Below are 16,997 nucleotides of genomic sequence, written 5' to 3' on the forward strand. Positions count from 1 at the left end.
CATATTAAGATATTTACTTGAATTTAAAAATGCAGTCAGACAACTTCTATCATCAGAATCAGATTTCATTTGATTTAGGAAAAACAAATTGGTGGAATTTCTTTAAAATGCAAATGCATGGGCCCCACCCTAGGGCTACTGAATCAGAATCTCTGATGGTGGTGAATGAGCTGAAGTAGCTACCAGGTTCTATGTGACCTTCTGGTCTGTTCTCTGAAGTCTAAGAATCCTTGCAACGTCTGCCCTCCAGGCAAGTGAGAACGTTAGAATAACCAGAAGGGAGGGGCTAAGAGCAAAGCACCCACCATTCCCATTCTCCAGGGTATGCTGGTAAGGCACCATGTGATTAAAGCTACCTCCCTTTTCACTGCATGTTAAAACGGCTGTGTTCCTTCCTGCCCAGGGAGATTTTATCTCTAGAGACCTGCTGAGGAGGGACAGCAGCTGAATAAACCAAGTAGAGGGAGGCAGGCTTAACTTCATAAGGAAAAGAAGGGAGGAGAGGAAACAAGAAGAAATCACAGGATTGTCAAATAACAAAAGTTAATATTAACTAAGAATGATGTCCCTCTTCTAGGTTTCTTTAAGACACAGTGGAAGGAATGAAGAAAAGAAAAGCTTTCTTTAAAAGCAGGCAACCCAGATTCAGAGAGCCAGATCTAGAAATTATTTCTGTGGTAAAGGAAAGAACATGTGGCTTTGACTGAGACATCTTGGGAGATGGGATGATCACCTCACTGTGGTGTGTCTAGGATGCCTCATCTATGAAATGTGCATCATTATCCTTGCCTTCCCCTTGGCTGAGCCCTTGACATTTGGAAGGGTGGGCTGGTGCAGTCCACCTTTCAAGAGAAAAATGTCATCATGAGCAATTGTGCTGTAACTGTGCTCTAGAAGATGGAGCAAAGCAGTCTGTCCCCCCGGGTTCTCACAACATGGTCTACTTCCCATTGCTTGACTTGCCAAGTTCATCATCACCAAAGCTTCGAACTTGCAGTTCTTTCTACCAGGACTGGTTTTTCTCTTTGCCTCCATGCTGAACTTGTTATTTTTCCCTGGAGCATTCCTCTTTTCCTCTCCACAAGCTGCCTTCTCATCTTTCAAGTCTCAGCTAAAATACTGCATCTTCAGAAAGACCTTCCAAGACCTCCTCATCCAATACTGCTCACCATATTCCCATCTCCAGTCACCCTCCACTGCGTCATCCTCTTTTATTTTTGTCTTCATACTTATTCCTCTCTGAAATCATCTAGTTTCTTCATTTTATTCACTAATTTATTCCACTGCCTCTCTGGTCTGCTCTTCTTCTCCCTTTTGACTCTTTCATTTTTTTTTTTTAATTAAAGAAGTTGTATGTGTACCAAACAATTATGCACAATACAAGAGTCCCATATACCACCCTATTATTAACACCTTGCACTGGGGTGAAACATTTGTTGCAATTGATGAAAGCATATTTTTATTTCATTATCTATTTTTTGAAGATTCACATATGTTTAATGTGGATAAAGCCAAGGAAAGGACAGTTCCAAATTCAATAGAAATAATCTGTACAATTCATATGGTGGGGTCTGGGGAAGGGGCCACAGAACACACCGAATATGTACAAAAATAACTTACATAGCAACCCACACCTGCATGGAAGCACATTATATATAGCCCCCAGGGCTGGGATGCATATAGTTAAACTTTAATCTAAGGTTCACTGTGTAGTATAGTTCCATGGATTTTTTTAAAAATTTTTATTGTTACGATATATGCAATTTAGTATTTCCTCATTTAATTACATTCAGATATATATTTCAGTGCTGCCCATTGACTCTTTTGGTCTTTTTATCTCTTTGCCCTTCCCCCAGTTCATTCCCCACTTCTTCTATTAGGTTCTGATTCTGGCTGTAAATTTCCCCTAGCTGGTGCTGGAGAGGAAGGTTTTATGTCCTTCCATTCCTTCTGAAGGATATTAGGTTGAACTAATTCAGCCTCAGAGGAAATCATTTAAGACAACCAACCTTTCTTTAGCTAATATTGCTAAAAATATAGCTCCAATGCATTATTACGGACAGTTTTTTCCTTTGCACCAAAGAAAGTCTTCTAGTTACCCTTGAAAGGAAGTGCTGGGAGGAGGGGAAAAAAAACCCAGTCCTGCCACACTTCCCTACAGGCATTGGTGGTAATATATGGGAGCCAAAAGTGAAATGCCCTCCAGGGAACTGGAAAATGAAGAAAACAAGATTACTCTTGGACAGGTAACCAGGAAACCAACCAACCTGGAATCAGAGCTACAAGCTGGAGCAAATCTCAGGTGGAGCCATTACCATATCTGAATGAAGAATCTCTCTGTTAACAGAGGAATTGGTTGATCCTGGAATTAGAGGAAATGTTTATTTAGCCTCATTACCTGCCAAACACCTTGCTGAAAGATTTCCCTGCATTAACACTCCTGTAATCCTCCCTGCAGCCCTTTTCTTTGCTACTATCCATCTTACCTTTAGAGCTAAATTACTAAGATCCATGGGAACAGGAACAATGTCTTTGATCTCTCAAAATTCTTTTGCTTAATATTTGTCTAAACATCACAGCACAGGACACAATTCTGGGAGAACAACCAACACTGGCTGACTGATTAATTCCTCCAACTTGGGGTTTTCCTCCCTTCTGAAAACTCTCCTCTCTTGGCTTCTATGTCTACCACGACATATCCTATTTCATACACTTCCTTTATTTAGTTCCTGCTGTTCCTTCTATGAGGAATGATTCTTCTCTCTTTCTTTGACGGCCATCCCTTATTTGAAAGCACTATAGCTTGGTGGATAAACACATGGGCTTTGGAAAATAAGAGACCCACGTTTTAATTCAGGTGCTGCCCCAGAATAGCTATGTGACACTGCCCAAGTTAACCTCTTTGTGTCTCTGTTTCCCTTCATTAAAATGGGTCTGATAATCACTACTCCTAGGGTAATTGTAAGAATTAAAATTCACTAAGGTAGTTAAAGCATATAGCACAATACCTGGAAGGGGACATTAAGCTAGAGAAAATATTTGGGAGAGAAGATAGTGAGTACTTGCCAAATGGTAGCTGTAAGCGTTCTTTGGTTGCAAGTAAAATAAGTTTGTTGGCTAATTTAAGCAAAAAGAAGGAATTTAGCATAAAGATACAGGGTGCTAACTGACTCAAAGGGCCCAGCAGAAAAAATTAGCCTTGGGAAAGATAAGCCTGAAGGGATCTCAGTTGTTGATATTCAGGAGAAGCCCATGGAATGACTGAGCTGTATGGGCTTCCAGCTGGATCCTGGTCTCAATTCACTCCAGATTCAAGTCCCGAGAGAGAATATCTGGGTCATGTGTTCACTTTGGGGCAGGCAGATGGACAAGCACTGAGAATCACAGCGCCACCAAAATCGTATGGAATGAGGCTGTGGAATAAATCTGTACTTGTTTCTTCTTTCTGACGTAACAAATTACCACAAACTTGGTGGCTTTAAAGCAAACAAAAATTTACTGTCTTATATCTCTGGAGGTCAGAAGTCCAAAATCAGTCTCAGTGGGCTAAAATCCAGGCGTCCGCAGGGCTGTGTTCCTTCTGGATGGAAGTCTAGGGGAAAACCAGTTTCCTCGACTTTTCCAGCTTCTAGAGACCACCTGCATTCTTTGGCTTGTGGCCTCACATCACTCCAACCTCTGGTTCTGACTTCACATCTGCATCTCTACCTTTGGTTTTGTTGTTACATCACCTTCTCTGATTCTAACCCTCCTGCCTCCCTCTTATAAGGATTCTTGTGATTACACTGGGGCCACCCAAGTAATACAGAATAATCTCCCCATCTCAAAATCCTTAATCATATCTGCAAATTTCCTTTTGCGATATAAAGTAACATTCACAAGTTCTAGAGACTAGGACAGAGTCATCATTAGTGGGCAATTACTCAGCCCACCACTGTTGTCACAAACGAAAAAGTGAGGGGCTATTCCCAAAAGAAGGAAGAAATGCTAAAACAACAGATGTCCACTAAATAGCTTTAATCACCATCACCATCATCATCATCACCGCTACTATTCTTTAAGACCAAGAAGAGTGCCATCTTTTCCAGCAAATCTTCCCTGAAATCTCAGGTAGAGCTTAGTATCCCTGGGCATTATATCTGGGTATACTTTTCAACACTAGCCATATCATACTGAAATTATTGGCTTATGGGTATCCCTCACTAAACAGACTATAGGATACATGAGGGTGGGGATCATGTCTTGTTCACTCTTGTATGTCTATCAACCAGCATTGTGCCTGGCCCATCATAAATACTCAAACTGGAAGAATTTTCTCCCTAAGCATCTCCCCATTGCTCTCTCCTCTTTCTTCCTCCATCCCATTTGTATTATTTCCTGGCTGCTAAAACAAAGACCATACAATGCATTGGCTTAGGAACTGGATCAAAGGTGAGTAAGACCCATCTGTATTAGTGTTCTATTGCTGGCTAACAACTGCCACAAACTTAACAGGTTAAAACAACACCCATTTGTTATCTCATGGTTCTGTAGGGCACGCGGCTGGGGCCTCTGCTCAGGGCCTCACCAGTGGGAAGTAAAGCATCAGCCAGGCTCTGCTCTCACCTGAGCCCCAGGGTCCCCTTCCCAGCTCACTCCGGTCATTGGCAGAACTCCATTCCTTGCAGTTGTAGGACAGAGGCCCCTCCTTCTTGCTGACTGTCGACCAGGAGTTGTTCGCAGCAACTAGAGGCTGCTCTCAGATCCTATCTGTGTGGCCCTCTCATGGCACTGCAGCTTCCCTCTTCAAAGCCAGCAGGAGGATCTCTGCCTCTGGTCTGCCGTGAGAGTCCTAGATAACACAGAGCAATCATGGAGCAACTGTCCCATCATAGTCACAGGTCCCATCCACACAGGGGGAAAGGGATTATGCACATCATCTTTGTGTCTAAAATGTACCTCATGGGGAGGTGAGAACAGACAAGTAAACAGATGGCAAGACAGCATAGAGATATAATATGTATATGAGACATAATGGGACCACAGGGCAATTAGGAATAAGGTGTTTAGGGAAGGAGGGGAGAAAGATGGGGTCCTGGGGTGGTCAGAGAGAAGGTGACATCCGAATGGAGTTTTGAAGAATAAGGATTATGCCCTAATGGGAGCTGTACATGTAAACCAAGGGGAAACCAAACTCAGGTTTCTAGGTGAAAGACTGTTGCTTTAATCTACACCATAGCCAAATTCCAGGGAAGCTAGAAATCAAATGCAGGGAGAATTAATAATTTAATCAGTGAGTCAGACCACTGTGACTTGCTTTGGTGATTTAAAGCAGCTTAGATGATTCATCTGGATTCCATTTTTAAAATGTGCGACATCTTGAAATTCTTTTTACATTAGTGTTAACAGTGGATTCTCAGAATCTTTTGTTTAAAAATTTTGCATCAAGGAAGAGGCATATGTGGAGTTACTGGAAGGAAAAATAGTCCATTATGGTCTAGATACTAGGGTAGCTGCATTCACCAATCAGCCAGTTGCCCTGGGCTGCTTAAGTTTCTTTTTAATCTTATACAGTAATACAGAACTGCAGGATCGCATGAAATGTGAAAAAGAAAAAAAGGGAGAAAGGGAGGGAGGGAGGCTTATCAACGCAAGCACGAAACAGAAAGCGACCAAGTGAAGAACAGTCCGTGAAGTTCCAGCTCACTAACAGTGATGGATGACAGCTCCCTTTGCTATTAGAGCTGCAGAGGTGGTGATGTGTTTCATGACAAAAACACTGCATTTTCATCGGTTCCAAGGGAAGACCAGCTACCCCTTACCAAGGGTAGAGTAAACCAAGTCTGGAGACAGTATTCAAAGAAGTTTTATTCTTTTTTTAAATGCGTACATTTTAATCAAAGTAGTACATGCACAAAATATTTAAAAATCAGTTTTTACAGATGGACTTGTAAAAAAAAATAGCAATCCCCTGCCCTGAGTTCCCCTCATCTCTGTTTTTAGTTGTTTAGGTGGTTACTACCTGTTTTAGTTTGCTAATGCTGCCAGAATGCAAAACACCAGAAATGGATAGGCTTTTATAAAACGGGGTTTATTTGGTTACACAGTTACAGTCTTAAGGCCATAAAGCGTCCAAGGTAAGTCATCAACAATCGGGTACCTTCACTGGAGGATAGCCAATGGCATCCAGAAAACCTGTATTAGCTGGGAAGGTACGTGGCTGGCATCTGCTCTGGAGTTCTGCTTTCGAAATGGCTTTCTCCCAGGACATTCCTCTCCAGGCTTCAGCTCCTCAAAAATGTCACTCTTAGTTGCTCTTGGGGCACTTGTCCTCTCTTAGCTTCTCCGGAGCAAGAGTCTGCTTTCAAAGGCCATCTTCAAACTGTCTCTCATCTGTAGCTCCTCTCTTAGCTCCTGTGCATTCTTCAAAGTGTCCCTCTTGGCTGTAGCAAGCTCACTCCTTCTGTCTGAGCTTATATAGTGCTCCAGTAAACTAATCAAGGCCCATGCTGAATGGGCGGGGCCACACCTCCATGGAAATGATCTAATCAGAGTTAGCACCTACAATTGGGTGGGTTACAGCTCCACGGAAACATCCAATCAAAAGTCTCCAACCCAATCAACACCAATACGTTTCTTGCCCACACAAGACTGCGTCAAAGATAATGGCGTCTTGGGGGACATAATACATCCAACCAGCACAGACCTTGTGGTTCCTCTCACCGTGATGAGCGTGTTCTTGGGCTTTGTTGGCCTCTTTGTGCCCTGGTTCATCCCCAAGGGGCCTAACTGGGGATGACCTGTAGGTGACCTGTTTGGTTTGCTGCCCTCTCTTTTTGCTGATTATAATTCTGGCTGAACTCAACCCTCTCTCAGACCACAAATGAAAAATGAAACCATCTGGTATCTCAAGTATCACTGGCTTTGAGGAAGAAGACACCTTCTACAGTGCTCAAGTCACTGAGGTCAGAAAGAGAATTCCTCTAGATGCAAAATCACTTCCAAGTCCAGATCACCTTCCTTGACTCGCCCATTTGGCATCAGCCGCCTCATTCACACTGCATTTGAGTATCTTTTCTAAAATGCAGCATTTTTTTCCTGTCACCTTTTTTACACTTTGATGAATGATGTACCCACTTAACCTAAACTATACCGACTCTACAATATGTGAATGTGGTCTTCTGAGAAGAAAGGTGCTATTCTTCTGAGAGATAAAGTACTGCCTTTTTGGAATCTGTGGATTTGAAGATGGCTCCTGTCTGCTCACACCATGAGAATCAGCGAATTGTTTAAGACCAGCTCAGAAACTGTTGCAAAGCAACGAAGACTCCAGTGGGGCAGTGAAAACAACAGTACATTCAGAGGGAAGCTTTGTCCCAACATGACAGAATTACACCAAACTATAAGGGTGAACTTCTTATTTCTGCCACCTTTAGGAATAAATTATTTTTCTGCTTTCTGTGGGAAAAAAACAAAATCAAAAACATGACTCTTCCTCAAGACAGAAAACAGTTAATAGAAGCAGACCCATAGACTTATAGTTAGAATTATCAAACAGGGACTTTAAGATAATAATAAACATATTAAAGGATCGAGAGGAAAAAGTAGACAACATATGTGAACAAATGGACAATTTCAGAGCCAAGTGGAAATGCTGAAAATGAAAAATACATCAAAGATAAAGAAGTGTTTCGGTGAGTTTTTAATGGACTAGACACAGCACAGGTGTGATCAGTGAAGCTGAAGACAATCAACAAAAATATTGTAAACTGAAATACAAAGAGAAAAAAAAAACAGAAAAGACCTGGTAAAATATTAAATGTTGAATATATATGTAATTTGAGTCCCAGGAGAAATATGTGAAGAGAAAATGGCCTAGAATTTTCCAAACTATATGAAAGGTATTGTGCCAGTTTGAATGTATTATGTCCTCCAAACACCATTATCTTTGATTTAATCTTGTGTAGGCAGACCTATCAGTGTTAATTAGATTGTATTTCTTTGAGTGTTTCCATGGAAATGTGCCCCACCCAATTGTAGGTGATAACTGATGAGATATTTCCATGGAGGCATGGCCCCATCCATTCAGGGTGGGCCTTGATCAGTGGAGCCATATAAATGAGCTAATAAACAGAAGGAACTCAGTGCAGTTGTGAGTGACGTTTTGAAGAGGAGCTACAGCCAAGAGGGACACTTTGAAGAATGCACAGAAGCTGAGAGAGGAGCTGCAGATGAGAGAGAGTTTGAAGACAGCCGTTGAAAGCTGACTCTTGCTCTGGAGAAGCTAAGAGAGGACAAACACCCCAAGAGCAACTAAGAGTGACATTTTTGAGGAACTGCAGCCTAGACAGGAATGTCCTGGGAGAAAGCCATTTTAAAAACAGAACTTGGAGCAGATGCTGGCTGCCTGCCTTCCCAGCTAACAGAGGTTTTCCGGATACCATTGGCCATCCTCCAGTGAAGGTATCCTATTGTTGATGTGTTACCTTGGACACTTTATGGCTTTAAGACTGTAATGGTGCAAACAAATAAACCCCCTTTTATAAAAGCCGATCCATTTCTGGTGTTTTGCATTCCAGCAGCATTAGCAAACGAGAACAGGTATCTACCTAGAATTCAAGAAGCTCAGCAAATCCCAAGAAGGATAAATACAAAGAAATACCTCCTAAAATCTCATACCCTTAGACACATCATAATAAAAATGCTGGAAAAAAAACATGAAGGAAAAAAACCTTAAGAGCAGCCAGAGAAAATAAGATATGTTACATAAAGGGGAACAACAATAGAAATTACAGCTTCTCATCAGAAACAATGATGACCAAAAGACCATGTAATGACATCTTTAAAGCACTGAAAGGAAAAAATGTCAATCTAGAATTCTGTCTAGTGAAAATATCTCCCAAAAATGAAAGTAGGCAAAATAAAGATATTTTTAAAAGATAAAAGTGAAAAAACTGTCTCCAGAAAACCTCTACTCCAAGAAATACTGAAATAAATTATTTAGGTTGAAAGGAAACATCATCAGTGGAGACCCAGTAAAAATGTGTGCGCATGTGTACACGCACACACTTACATCTTAAAAACTGTTAACTGTTTAAAATAAAAAATAACAATGTAAAAAGAAATTGTGAAATTATGGCACATTTAGAAGTGAAATATATATGAAAACAAGAGCACAAAGGGTGGGAGGGTGGTCATTAAAATATATTCTTTTATATATATATTTAGGGTATTGACATTGTGAAGTAGTAGAATATTTTTATCGCAGATGTGATCAAGTTAGAGATGTATATCATAATCTCTAGGTCAACCACTAAAAATAACATAGAGGCATAACTAAAAGGAACTAATGATACTAACTAATATAGGAAATAAAAATGTATACTTGTAAATACTTAATTCACCAAAAAGAAGAGGAAGTAAAGGAGGAATAAGAAATAAAGAGAAGACGGAACAATATAAAATCAAATATATTAAAACCAGAATATATCAATAATTGCATTATGGACTAAAAAAAAAAAACAAAATAAAAGGCAGAAATTGTCAGATTGCATTAAAAAAGACCAAAGTATATGTTGTTTATAGGAAACACACATTACACATAAAGACACAGACAAACGGAAAGGAAAATGGGGAAAAAAACTATATATGTACAACAATCATAAGAAATTTGCCATGGCTATATTAATGTCATAAAATGTAGACTTCAAGACAAAGAATATTACATGAGATAAAGAGAGACATCTTATGACAACAAGATTAACTGACCAGGAAGACATAATTTTAAATGTAAGAAAACTAAAGAAAAATACAGATAAATCCACAATTATCACTGAATACTTTAAAACCTCTCTCCCAGAAACTTCTAGGGCAACTAGACAAAAAATAAAAAATAACACCGACATGGGAGATACAATCAACTTAACAACAGAAAAATATTGTCTAATCTTCTCAAGTGCACGTAGAACATTGACTAAGATAGACTATTTGCAGGCCCATAAAATAAGTCTCAATAAATTTCAAAGTTCTCTGACTGCAACAGATGAAATGAGAAATATATAGTAATAAAATATTCCAAAACTTTTTCTGCAATGATGGGACTGTTCTATATCTGTGCTGTCCAGGATGGTAGCCACTAGCCATATGCAACTATTGAGCAATTAAAATCTGGCTAGAACAACTTGAGGAACAAATTTTTAATTTTAATTCAGTTTAATTAATTTAAATTTAAATTTAAATATCCACGTATGGTCAGTGGCTAATGTATTATAAAGCATGTATCTAGAAAATCTCCAAATATTTGGAAATTAAATAACAGGTAAAAAATAATCACAAGGGCAATCAGAAAATATTTTGAGTAGAATGATAAGGAAACACACCATGTTTAAATTCACAGGTAAGGAGAATGCAGTTACTAGAGGGCACTTCTTAGCTGTAAATCCTATATTAGAAAAGAATAAAGGTTTAAAATCAATGATCCAAGCTTCCACTTTAAGAAGCTAGACAAAGTAGAGCAAATTAAACCCAAAGTAAACAGAAGAAGAACGTGAAAATAAGGTTGAAGTCAAAGAAATAGAAAACAGACAAACAACAGAGAAAATCAATGAATCCAAAAGTAGAGTCTTTGAAATGGTAAGTTTCTAGAATCAAGAAAAAAAGAAAGTACAAATTACTCTATAAGGAATGAAGGAGGTGACAACATTATAGATGCTCCAAACATTTAAATATTAATGATATATTATAAAGAGCTTCCTACTAATATTATAATTATAAAGAGCTTCCTACTAATAAAGTGGACAACTCATATGAAATAGACATATTCCTGGAAAAGTACAACTAACCCAAAGTGATCCAACAAAAAAGAGAAAATGTGACTAGCTCTATATCCATTAACGAAATTAAATTTGCCAATTAAAATTTTCCTGCATGAAGAACTCCAACCCTCATGAAAATAAATGCAAAAATATTTAACAAAATATTAACTAATTGAAATCAGCAATACATATAAAAAAGAACATATATCTTGATGAAGTGGAGTTTATCCCAGGAATTAGCCATATTTACAGATTAAAGGAGAAAACTCATATATGATCATGTCAATAAATGCACACCAATTCACACACATTTGAAAAAAATCTCAACAAACAGGAATCAAAGTAAACTCCCAATCTAACAAAGTCATTTATGATCAACTTACTGCTAATATTGTGAAATACTGAAAGCTTTCTCCCCTAAGATTGAGACCAAGAATGCTCATTCTCACTACCTTTATTCAGATTTTACTAGAGGTCCTAGCCAGTGCAGTAAGATGAAAGAAAGAGAGGGGGGAGGGGGAGAGGGAAGGAGGGAGGGAGGGTGGGAGGGGGGAAGGGAGGGAGGAAGGAAGGAAGGAAGGAAGGAAGGAAGGAAAGGATAAAGTTTGAAAAGGAGGAAGTACCACTGTCTTATTTTCATATGTGACACAACTGTGTATGTAGAATATGCTAAGGGATTTACAAAAAGTCTACTAGAACTAACATGAAATTTCACCAAATGTACAGAATACAAAATCAATATATAAAAACAATTGTATTTCCATACTCTAGCAATGAACAATTGATAAATGTAATTTAAAAACACCTTCTATAATATCACACCAAAAAATAAAAGTCAAAAATAAGTTTAAAAAATAAACAAGACTTTTAAAAATTACTTTATTTATCAAAAAGTAAAAAAGTGAAAAAATAAAAAATACATTTCCAGATAAAATAAAACAAAGGAACAGGGAAAACAAGTATCCTGATATAACTTCATTGCTTCCAATATGCTCCTATCATACCACAAAAAAATTAACAAACCATAGTCATTCCTGAACATTCCCATATTATTATTATCCCCAATATCTTATCTGTTCTTACTAGATTATCATTCCCCCTTCACTAACTGCTATCTATCTCTAGGTCCCCTATATTCTACAATAAGAGTTCACATTAGTGGTAACATACAATGTCTCTCCTTTTGTGTCTGGCTTATTTCAATCAACATTATGCCTTCAAGTTTCATCCAAGTTTCATCCATGCTGTCATATGTTTCACAACCTCGTTCAAACAAAATGTGGTACATACATACAATGGAATACTACACAGCAGTGAGAAGGAACGAAGACTTTTACACTGAAAACTAGAAATCATTACTAAGAAAAATTATAGAAGTTCTAAATAAATGGAAAAAATATACCATGTTTATCAATTGGAAGATTCTGCAATTCTCCTGAATTAAGCTATGGAGTCAATGAAATATGGTGAAATTAGCAGCAGATTTTGCATATAAGTTGTTTAGATGATCCTAAAATTTTACAAAAACGAAGGATCTAAAATAGCCAAAATAATCTTGAAAAGAACAAATTTGGAGGATTTACTCAACCTGACTTCAACACTTACTATTAAGCTACATTAATCAAGACATTCTAGTATTGACAAAAAGATAGACAAACAGATAAATGGAACAAAATAGTCTAGAAAATGACCCACATATATGATGAAATGATTTTCAAAGGGAAACCTAAGCAATTCAAAGGGAGAAAGAAAGTTTCATTTTAGCAATAATGGAGAAACAACTGGATAACCATTTGGAAAAAATAAAAAAAACTTGATCTCTACCTCACCTTATACAAAATTATTTGAAATGAATTATAGTTCCAAACTGAAGAGCAAAAACTATTAAGCTTCTAGAAGAAACATAAGAGCATATTTTCATGACCTTGGTACAAGCAAAGATTTCTTAGAGAAAACACAGACAGCACTAACCATAAAATAAAAGATTAATAAATAGGACTTCACTAAATAAAAGGCTTCTACATGAAAAGGTGCATTATAAAAATTAAAAGAGAAGTCCCAGATTGGGAGAAAATATTTGTTACATATGTATCTGACAAAGGAGTTGCAGCAAGAACATATAAAGAACTCTTACAACCAAAATAAAAAGTCAAACAACCCAATCAAAAACTAGGTAAAAGCTTGAACAAACACCTCACAAGAGACATTTATAAATGGCCAAAAGCACATGAAAAAATGCTAAGCATCATTAGTTATCAAGGAAATCCCAATTAAAGAAACAATTAGACATCACTACATATCATATATAACAGCTGAAGTTAAAATAATTGCCACCACCAAATGTGAGCATGGATGTATGATTTATAGAAACTCTTGTATGATGCTAGTAGGAGTGATATTAACAATACTATGGAAAACCAGCAGTTTTGTAAAAACCTCACTCCTAGGAATATCAGTCAGTGTAGGTTCACTTGACAAAAATGATCAGAGTCCATGTATTATCTATGTATTTCTCTGGATGAAAGTTATACCCCAATAAACATTTTTTAAATAAATAACAAAGCTACAGTAACAAAAGCAAGCATGTCTCATTTTAAAATTCAAAAAAGTTTTATTTGTAAGTGAAATATGTAATATGAATTTAATATTTAACATCTTCCATAATACATATTTTATTTTTCTTATAATTATATTATATCAAAAATATAATTAATTTTATTTTTTACCATGCCTTATCTAAATGCTCTGGAATACCCTGCTGCTTGTTTCAGTGTGCTGTACTAATGTTATGCTTTCCAACATGTGCGACAATTTGAAAATGCATGAGGCATCTCTCTACCAGGAGCTGAACAGAGCAGAGGGAGTGGCAAGAGAGATGCGTTGAGCAGCAGGATGCACAAAAATGTGAAATGATATCTAGGTCAACAAGTTGTTGCAAGATTGAAAATGAAATGGGGTCTGTATAAGTAAAATGATGTCATGCATATAATGCTCCTGGCACAAAGCCTGGTTCATAGCAGGTGGGCAATAAATATTACTTCCCTTTGCTGCTAGAGCACTGTTATTTTTCAGGGGTGTGGACTTGGTTTCTCTACACTAAAACCTACAGATTATATTTGGGGAAAGGTTGTTCTTTTCATACCTTTATTTCCTAATTAAGAAAGTTGGAATAGTGTAAGGATCCATTTTTGGCTGTCCTTCAGAAATGAACCACTTTATGAAAAAGAATATCTGAGTCCTCATAGCTGTGGCTTAAACTGTATGCAAATAAGGAATTCAGAATTCATTTATTAATCTTTGGGCAATCATGTGAGTTGTAAAAAGGGAGGTGTTCCTACAAAACTAAATACTTTGTCATAATTAAGATGGCAATAGGCCTTTTCAGAAATATAAAAGGATTTTCTTCTACACAATAGCCAAATACTTAATTAAAATAACAAAGTTAGAAATTCATTTATTTGTTGAGATACCAAGTGTTAAAGAAGATTAAAAGCAAAAAAAAAAGTGTCTTCAAACATTCCTTATGACTTCGCCTCTCAAAATAATTTAGGAAGACTATGTCACTATTTGATAAAAATGTCTTTCGAGGCAGTTTTATGCCAGTAAAATCTAAATAAAGGGTTTTATTGTTCCTGTTATTGTTTAATGGTACTACTGTTTTAGACTTGGGGGGAATTATCAGAATAATCCCCTGGATGTTATTTGATGCTTTGAATAGGAGGCCTGGAAAGCTGCATTTCTTATGAGCCAGAAGTATTCTATACTTCTCTAACATTTGAAATTAAAATTATTTTTTAATTTTTAGAAAAATTTATGGAACAGTCCTCATATGTCACGTCAAGTACATTCTTACATTAATTGTAGGGACAATTAAGGACGGTTAATTTATTTGCCCAGCGGCCACACCTGCTACAAAATTGAGCTGGGACTTAGGTCTAGTGCTCCATTTCCCCATGCTTTCTCCCATCCCTGCCTCTCTGCACCTCGTACTCCATGAAGGAACCTGAAAGAGAAAGGCTGTCGTGATGCAGGAAGCCTCAGCCTTATTTGCGAGTCCCTGTCCAAGCCAGGAGACCTCAGAGACAATGGGCCTGCGAGCAGAGTCACCCCACTGGCAAACGCTCCCATCCGGGCTCTCCTGGATGTCTGTCACCCCAACAAGGAGGCTTTGTTGGCGATGTCTTTTCCCACCTACGTGCACTTAAAGAATATTTGGTCTGGGGGCCTGTTCCCCATGCCCCATGCCAGTCACAGAACTGCCACCTCCCCAATCAGAGACACTTGCTTCAGTCTCCCACGTGTTTTTCTGCCTGCCAATCAGTTGGGGGAGAGAACTGATCACTTAGTTGAAACCATAAGAAGCACCTACCACCCCAGCAGGATTTAAGTGGTACAAATGACACGCCTGAGAAAAGACATCACACCCAATCACGTGTTGCAAAGCCGTGAAATGCCTGTTGCTTCAGCCCCTTAGAACCTTCTAGAACCACTTCTGTTTTAACTAGTTGAAACCATTTCTGTTATAAGCTAAGTATAGAGACTCAGCTAACTCAAGAATTAGTTACCTTCATTAACCTTGACTCCAGAGGAAGGCAAGCAACAGAAACCAACACAATTTTTGCTTGTTAACTTTGGAGGGGAGAACATTTCTGCCTTCTATCCATCTAGTTCTAAGCAAAGCTCCCATCTTTCCTTACCGGTAGCTTTTCATTTGACCTTGATGTTGGTTTTGCAAAGTGGAAAATGAGGATTTGGAAGCAACTTCCCACATAGAACAACATTATGAGCATTACGACTACTTATCTATAATTTTCCAACAGGCTAACACTTATCTGCAATTATCTATCACTGCTATAGAAGCCTCTGGGACACACTGAACTCAGACCACTCACTTCTGAATGACATACTGACTGCCACATACATTTCACATACATTTTCTCTAATTATGACCATACATGATAACACAGATATCATTTTTCCACTTTACAGATAAGGAAAGCAACTCAGAGAGCTTAAATAATAATGAAAACAACAATAATAAGGTAAGTTAATACTTAGTAGGAACCCATTGGGAACCAAAGCACTTTGTAAAGTCTCTCGCTCATTTACTCTTCACAACAACCCAAAGAGATTGATACTATTTCATAGATGGGAAAGAGATGCTAGAGAGGACAAGAAACTGCCCAAGATCACATAATTGGTGAGTGGCAAAGCTGGGACTTGGACACAAGACAACTGGACACCACAGTCCCTGCTCAGTGACTCCACTCTACAGGCCACCTTCTCTGGAGTTTGGATTCCAACTTGTCTAACTTCAAAGTACATACACTTTCTGCTACCACCTTTCCTACTAATAAATACTAATCACAGGGGTCACTCACACAGATGGTTTGAACACCTCAGCAAGTTCGCTCAATCCTTACCTGAAATAAACTCCTCTCGACAAAGCTCTAGGGTGGGGGACCAAAAGCTGGAAGTTGTCAGACCCAGGTTTTGCATTCCTACTCTGCCTCTTATTGGTTGGTTGACCTTGTACCCAGCCCTCTGAGCCTCCAGTCTGGATTCCCTAAATGAGAAAATAATAATACCCACCTTGGGAGACTATTGTATGAATTAGATGAGAAAAGGTTAGAAGATTCTTGGCATTTAGTGGATGATTATAAATAGTAGATATTTATAAGCCATTAACTCTAAATACCCAATAAACATAAACTATACCAAAAGGCAGATGTGGAAGCAGAATATCATCCATGTTTTCCATCATGAAAATCTAGCTGGGTGACCCAGAATAAGTCTTACATAAGGTCTTTTCACCTCAATTTATTCATTGATAAAATAAGAACAGAAGGTAGATGATTTTTAAGTTACCTCCAAACACTAATATCTCATAAGTCTATGAATGTGTAAGAAATTGCTTTGTAAATTATAAATTACTGTAAAATGCACTGTATTATTATTCTACCAGATCGCCTTCTTTATCATGGAGTTGGGAAAGAGACTAGAATTGATACTTATTGACAGCCATTGTACTAAACCCTCTGAGGCTACCATTCCATTTCTCCTCTACATTCCCTCTAAGGGGTTAGTATTTTATCCAAATGTTACAGAAGAACCTGAGGTTCTCAGAGATTAAATGATTTGCCCAAGTTCACATGGCTAGACAATGGTTGAAAGCTTTCAAATTCACATCCATTGTTCTACAAT

At 38.0% G+C, this 16,997-nt stretch overlaps 1 protein-coding gene across 2 annotated transcripts in view; it reads right to left on the bottom strand.

Annotated features, from left to right (window-relative positions):
• NCKAP5 (NCK associated protein 5) overlaps positions 1-16,997 on the bottom strand; it is a 1,340,286-nt gene that overhangs the window by 1,240,588 nt on the left and 82,701 nt on the right. Inside the window, exon 1 of one of the 2 annotated variants that reach the window (XM_037850401.1) lies at positions 4,606-4,678. The exons of the other annotated variant lie outside the window; for it this stretch is intronic. The gene's annotated coding sequence lies outside the window, so the exon portion shown is untranslated. Of the gene's footprint in view, positions 1-4,605; positions 4,679-16,997 lie in introns of those variants that run through there. 2 annotated transcript variants of the gene reach the window in all.

This window comes from Choloepus didactylus, chromosome 9 (assembly GCF_015220235.1).
Source record: "Choloepus didactylus isolate mChoDid1 chromosome 9, mChoDid1.pri, whole genome shotgun sequence".
Lineage (NCBI taxonomy): Eukaryota > Metazoa > Chordata > Mammalia > Pilosa > Megalonychidae > Choloepus > Choloepus didactylus.